Source organism: Lampris incognitus, chromosome 3 (assembly GCF_029633865.1).
Source record: "Lampris incognitus isolate fLamInc1 chromosome 3, fLamInc1.hap2, whole genome shotgun sequence".
In the NCBI taxonomy this organism is placed as follows: Eukaryota; Metazoa; Chordata; class Actinopteri; order Lampriformes; family Lampridae; genus Lampris; species Lampris incognitus.
Window position 1 is genome coordinate 33,881,327 of NC_079213.1, and position 7,435 is coordinate 33,888,761.

General features: G+C 43.6%; 1 long non-coding RNA gene across 1 annotated transcript; it reads right to left on the minus strand.

Annotated features, from left to right (window-relative positions):
* Positions 1–6,077: 6,077 nt before the first annotated feature.
* Positions 6,078–7,260, minus strand: LOC130110807 (uncharacterized). Its single transcript, XR_008810070.1, has 3 exons — positions 7,007–7,260; positions 6,481–6,538; positions 6,078–6,336 (listed from the first exon to the last, which is right to left on the minus strand). It is a non-coding gene; the product is annotated as an uncharacterized LOC130110807 (long non-coding RNA).
* Positions 7,261–7,435: the final 175 nt, after the last annotated feature.

Genomic DNA, 7,435 nt, shown 5'->3' on the forward strand with positions numbered 1-7,435 from the left:
AGGGAATATCTGCAAGGCTCCAGCAAACTCACTCTCCAGGTTTCACCTTATGTGCTTCTTGGTTGATTCCTTGACTTGGGTAATGCCTTGGGAGTTCATTGAAGCTACCAGTCTAGAAGAGAGATCAGTCATTGTCATCACTTGAGGATTGCCAAAAAGCTCCATCCTGATGAAGAGGAACAGCTCATTGTATGCCTTATTCACAGCAGCTTCATACTGGGCTGCAGCATCATCATCTTCATTGCTGGCAACCTCTCCTTTGGAAACCTCTTCTTTGGTGTAAAGTCTATAGCATGACCTGTGGTAGTGCCCTTCAGCTGCTACAAGGTCTCTACTCACAATGGCAAGGATTCTGCTGTCCCTTTTCTTTGTGGCTGCACTCCTGATCTTTGCATCAGCTCGCAGTTCTCGACACTGCACCAGTACTTCTCTCGTATTCTGTCTCTTGGAATATTTGCTGTTTTTCTGACAAAATATGCACTCTGCATCATAAGTCCTAGATGTACTTGGAGCATGTCGAGCTACTCTCTTATATTGTTTCTCTTCAGCAGAGACACAACTTTTCTTTTCTTTTGCAAGGAGGCCATCAAGAATTTGCTTCATAGTGAAGATACTGCGACACTTTCTGTGGTAGTAGATTGCTGGAATCTGTCCCTCAGGAATGTCTTTTGCCAGTTTCAAAACTGGTGCATGATTTCGTATCTGAGCTGCCCTGAGCAGAGTTCTCCATGAGTCGACACTTTGTAGTGAAACCAGCTTATCTGTATCATCAGAACAGTGGATAATGCACTCCACCCGTGGGCGCTTTGGTATTGGGTAAAAACTTGCTTGTTCACCAGTGGCCATATTCAGTCAGTTTTCACCTGCCACATACAAACAAATACATGTAACTTAGGTGTATGAACACTACTAAAACAAAGTTTACTTTGCTTCACCAGCGTCATATTACCATTATTTATCTTACATAGCCACAAATAGATACATTACCTAGTTGCTATGCAACAGCTGTATTTTATCCACATGAGGCCGCTAAAATCAACACAAGATGAAAGTTCCTCGTAGCCACTTTAACTAATCATATTAACATATACATTAAAAGAACATGATAACATTGTGGGAAATTAGCTTACAATCTTCTCCAGAGTGAGACAAGAAGATAGATACCAGTTTCCTCTATATGTGTGTAGTAAAAAGCTATCTGGCTGCACGTTAGCCTAGCTTAGCACAATGAATGGAAGTACACAGTACTGGTTATCCTGAACTGTCCCAGAGTTTAAGCTAGGCTAATCAGTACCAGGGGTGTTGAAATGCTATATTTGTAAAAATCTGGGGAAATACACAATCGTGAGAGGCACAGAAACAGGTTTCCTGAAAGAAAAATGAAATAGCTGCTCATTTGGAAAGGTTATCATGTATTATTTTACTTCTGTTAGTGTACCAAATAAAATGGCACCAGTGAAGTTGTGTCACCTTGGGTGATATCGATATCTGGTCTGACCCATGGACTAACTGGCTTTGGTCTAGTTAGTTTCTTAGTAATAATGCCCTTCTAATTTAAGGTTCACAATCACCTCACACAATGAAATAGTATGGGCATATTATACATTTCCTCAAATATTTACAGTCCTGTGAGTATTCCAGTTTTTGTGTTTTGTGTCCCTGATATTCCTAGATGCCACAGGGCTAAAAGAAAGTATATAGTTTAGGCGAACATTGCAGAAAGATGTGTGTTATTGACGGGTTGAAGAGCTCAAGTGACCTCTATATTTGTGAGAAATGTCCACAACAGGGCTTGAATGAAAGCTAAGAAGGTCCCCTTTAAAATGATACCAAAGACAATATTATAGAACATTGAAAAATGTCCTGACCATGAGGCTAAACCAGGATATGCACCAGCGTCTAAAATGCAATTTACTTTAGGGGGTGGTTAACTTCATGAGCTGATAACTGTGATACAGCTGCCACTCAGGAATGGTTATCATACCAAAATATCATCTACAGACATGGATCCTTTCAAAAATTATAAGTAAGTTTTGCCACCTTGAGTGTACCGAAATAGGAAATTTTGGGCTCTGGCGCATGGACTAAAGGTCCCAGAGGAGCTGGCTGCGTTCGCCCGAGTCAGACAGGAGCTCTCCTGCTGGAACGACACCTGCGTGGCACGTGGGTTTTGCACAGTGGTCCCAGCTGCTCTCCGTGCACGTGTTTTGAATACGGCGCATGAAGGCCACCTGGGCATTGTGAAACTGAAACAGCGCTGCCGAGACCTGGTGTGGTGGCCGGGGATAGACAGAGATATTGAGGCTCTGGTGAAGGACTGTTCTGCCTGCCTTGTGAGTGGCAAGACTGGCCACCAGGCTCCCCCACCCCTGCAACCTCTCGCCTGGCCCTCTCAGCTCTGGGAACACCTGCAGTTGGACATTTGTGGTGAGATCCATGGAGTTCCCCACCACCAACGCTTCATGGTGGTCACCTACGATCTACACTCAAGATGGCCTGAACTCACCACTTCCGGCACTGTGACCTCACAGATCATCATCGACTTCCTGGACTCTCTTTTCTCTCGCTGGGGCCTCCCAAAGGCCATCACCACTGACAACGGCCCTCAGCTGGTCTCTGCTGAGTTCACTGCTTATCTCGAAAGCAAGGGCATCCGTCATATATGCACTGCGTACTACCACCCCCAGGCCAATGGCGGTGTTGAACGTTTTCACCAGTCACTGAAGAACGGCCTCAGAGCACACATGGCCCAAGGGTGCTCTTTCACGCAGGCCATCCGTCACACTCTGCTGCACTATCGGGCCACACAGCCCTCGACCACAGGCGTCTCCCCAGCCTCTCTCATGCTAGGCCGGGAACTGTGCATGCCCCTTGACAGGCTCCGCCCCTCCACACCTCAGGCACCTCCCTCTGGGGTCAGAGCCTCAGTCACTCGTCAGCAGACGCGGATGAAGCAACGGTTTGACCAGTCAAAACGAACCAGGGTGCCAGACATCAATGTGTCAGACTGGGTCAGGGTCCGCAGGCCCCACAGGGACAATAAAATGGCTTCATACTGGTCCTCTCCTCTCCAAGTCACCCGTCAGCTGGGCCCAGCCACTTACCTCCTCAGCGATGGCACTCGGTGGCACTCCAGTCGTCTACGAAAGGTGTCAGCTCCGCCACACACAGCTGGTGACACAACCATAGCCATTCCCTCAGCATGGCGAGACGCCCCGGGGCTTCATGCAGCTCCTACACGGGCCCCAGACATTTCTGGGCCTCAGCTTCCCCTGCCATCTCCCTCCCCACCTCGGCCTGCCCAGCCTCAGGCCGCCCCGCGACCTGTTCGCACACGTTTACACCCTGGCCACCTAGAGGACTTTGTGTCAACCTTTCATGTTTGAAATCCTGCCGGGGGGGGGGGGGATGTTATGTATGCACACATCGACAGTGCTGCATTTGATTTGGTGCTGTTCTATTGTGCTGGGATCGATTGGTGATGCCTGCGGGCTCTGGGTTGTTTGATCGGGTCTGCCTTTGATGCTGTGTCAGTCTAAATAAAGAATGCCACGGAGAGGTTGTGTCGAGCGACAGCGCTGTGTCCTGACGTGATTTCTAAATACAATACAAATCTGTGTCTATTAATTGATTCAAAACATGTAATTATAATGCTCTTAACGGAGCCTACACAAAGTGACACGAGGTACTCCTCTTGTTTCTGGAAACACTGGAACAAATGTCTGTATCGGTTTTAATCATTGTGGACTTGTGAACTGCTATTTTAGCTACATGTTTGTGTTGTTGTTGTCCTGTGTTGTATTTGTTGCCGTTTATTCATTTTTTTGATATGGACCTATCTATGTGTCTGAATAAAGTAAGACTTGATTGATTAAAACAAGTCATATGAACATCAGCTCGCGCACATTAATGACTCGCCTCACCACAAATTAATGGGAAGGGTGCGCTTGATTTGACGCTCATAACTCCCCAGTGTATTTCTAAAGTCTCTGAAGTCTCTGTACTTAGTAGGTTAGCTAGCGATTTTGGCTCAAATGCTATTCTAGCAATGTGTTTGTCGAGCACATTAACTGTATCTGAACTGCGCCACTTTCCCATGTCCATAGACGGCTACATACTAGCTAAACTAGATACATACCAGCTAAACTAGATACATACTAGCTAAACTAGATACATACTAGCTAAACTAGATACCTATTAGCTAAACTAGATAAGCAATGTAACTTTAGGATAACATCTGCTCCCATTTTAATCTAAACTTCTTCTTGTTTCGGCTTGTTCCCTGTCTCCCAGGGGGTCGCCACAGCGGATTTGATAGGTACCGTGTGAGGGCACAGCACCGATGGCGGTTTTGCCAATCCGCATAATGATCCCGTTTTAATCTAAACTAATTTCATTCAGTTCACCTGTTAGTCTGGTCAGTTAAGGGCAAATATGGGGTCAAGGCTGCAAAAAGTCATTCACATTTGAGCCAATGTTTTTCTGTTAATTTAGGGTCCAATAAAGAAAAAAATGCAAGGAGCCCAAAATTTTAGGTGGGGGAAGTCTCTGAAATGGCCACGCCCACTTTTTAGGCCTGGAAATCAGTATCTCGGCTCCTGAATGTCGCAGAGAGCTGATCATGGGCTCAAAAGAAGCAGAAACACCACATTTATATAAGCATTATGAACAAACATATACCCCAAAACCTTTACTTTTTCAGGTATTTACAAAAAACTAATTTTCACTGGTCACATACATGGCCACGCCCACTTTTTAGCCCTGGGACTATATCTCAGGCTCAGCTCTCGGAGGTTGCCCCGAGTTGATATTGGGCTCAAAAGATGTGGAAATAACTATTTATATTAGTGCTCTGAACAAATATACTGTATGCCCTAAAACCTTCACGTTTTGAGCTATTCATGAACATGTTCTTTTTTCCATTGAATTGATCAGCAGCATGCAATCAACTTTAGCCAAATCTGTGCAAGAAGGCTATACAGTTTGTTTGAGTAAAAGTGTTACATCTATTCATGGAGTGCTAGTATTCAAGTTGACTCTTTGTTATAAGAGGAGGAACCCAGTAACCACCAAAGAAACAAAGCAAACCATGTGAGGTCCAAAAAAATCTTTATTTTAACCTCACACATCCCATCAGACTGGATTCAAACACTTGCTGAGGCACTTGCAATAAATGAGACATTTCATCCCTCTGCCAGCACAAGAACATGAGGTACACTTATTAGATCTACAACTACACACCCCTGTTACTTGAGACAATGTATCTCTTGTGGAAACTGTGCTCCACTTGACGAAGAGTTCCTCTCCTTCGGTAGTCCAACCCCATTCAATGACAGGGGGACAAGGGAGTTGTAGCAGGCTGTTTTACATTGTCCAAACTACCCTTCTTAATAACCCTGTAATGTGCCCCTGTCTCTTTCTGCACTACATTTATGTCCAGACAGCTGTTCGAGAGTTTCTCAGCAAATCGTGTAGAGTGAGATTGGGGCCGGTTGAAGCCCAAATCTTCAACTTTCTGCAGATAAATATTCTCGAGTTTGTGAAGATCAAAAACATTTTCTGAGCTGTCATCAATGAAGTTCCCTACTTCCTCCATGGCGATATATTCAGCATACTGGATCATGTCTGGGGAGTTCTGTGATGAAGTTCTTTCTTGCTTTATCCTGCAGCTCGCTGAACTGTATCTAGTAAGAAGAAATAATCAAATTATTAAAATATATATATATGGCCCGACTATAGCTCAACTTAAGAATTGAACTTAAAAGGGTATGTTGTGCTGGCTCACCTGTTACGGTATCTTGAGTGGCACTTCCTGTGATAGAATAACTCCCGTGATCTAACATCAGTTTCAAGTAATCTGAGTATTTTGCCATCATTCAGGACTTTGGCCATCATCTCTAGATTGTCTGTGAAATCCTTCACATGTTTTGCTGACTTTTCTTTTCCCGCAGCAGCTAACAATGGTTCTGATTTGTCCTTCTTCCGAGGGTTCTCAATGGCTGGCTCTTCACAATAGAAGCAAAGTTCGGCTCCAAACGCAAGACTAGGCCCAGCCTTTGCTGGTGTGTTTGCCCCAATAGTCTGGTGATCTGCAAGGTCCAGTTCTCTTTTCCGTTTACGATCCTTCGCACAATTGAAATGGCTGTTATTATAGCGATCATAGCAACTCTTGTGGATTTTATATCCATCCTGTAAAGTTTCTGCATTGACAGCTGACAGTCTCTGTGAAAGATTGATATCCGCATCATTGGTGATCAGTCCGGATTCCTCAAACAGTTTTACTTGGTGAAGCAGCTTAGGAGCTGTGACAGCAGTTATGTCCCTTCCACCAGATTCCTGTCATGAATTTAGAAATGAAATGTTGGACTCATTGCTGTCATAAACATTACATTACTGAAGGAATACGCATGAAAACTAACACTGTTGGACTCATTGATGTCATAAACATTATACTACTGAAGCACACACGTGAAAACTAACCTTGCAGACAATGCACAGGGTCTTGTTCCCTAGTTCCATAGTTAGGATGGGGGATCATCTGATCATGGAAAATCAGAACTAATTTAAACTTGATTTTTCTGTACACAAGTTTGTAACAGAGTGATGTTTCACTGGTATGGCACAATACATCCACCCTCCCACAAAAATAGCATGCAATAAACAATGTTATTTATTCTTCTGCATAGATACAAAATATAGTCCAATAAAAGTGTGTCCAAATATAGCATAATAAAAGTGTTGTTACTACAAATACTTTCACCCTTTCATACCAGCCAACTAAAAATGCCCAAAATTAACCAACATGTGTAGAGCAAGCAGACACACAAACACCAACTGTCCAAAAGTAGGTAATGCCTTAGCCAAATACTACAACTGTGCAACTGTGCTGTCGAGTGTATCGAGCAAGTCATGCTTGCAAGGCTAGTTAGGCCTACACATATGAGCTAAGGTGAAAATAATGTTTTACAAGGTAAACATACAAAAATAAAACAACACTGTTCCTTACCATCCATCCACGAGGTCAGGAACAAATTAACTCACTGATATGAAGGCCAGATGAGGCATGCATGTCATATTTTGGCAAATGTTTACAGTAAACTAGCTTTACTGAAACATGTGCACTTCTGCTTCCTTTCCTGTAGAATCAACCACTTGATAAACAAACAGCGCCAATTTGTAATTGTGGTCAGAGGCGGCATTACATCCCAAGTGATAAGAAGAACCACAGACAACTAAGATATTTTCTAAACTCATGATTCGTGTGTGTATTGTGCTTCATGCTTTATAACATAGGCAGCGAATGAGATTCATGTCAAATATAGCTTTTTACAACCTTCAGGAGCTGATACGTGAAACGTGACCAGTAAAAATTAGTTTTCTTAAAATATCTGAAAAAGTAAAGGTTTTGGGGTATATGTTTGTTCATAATGCTTAC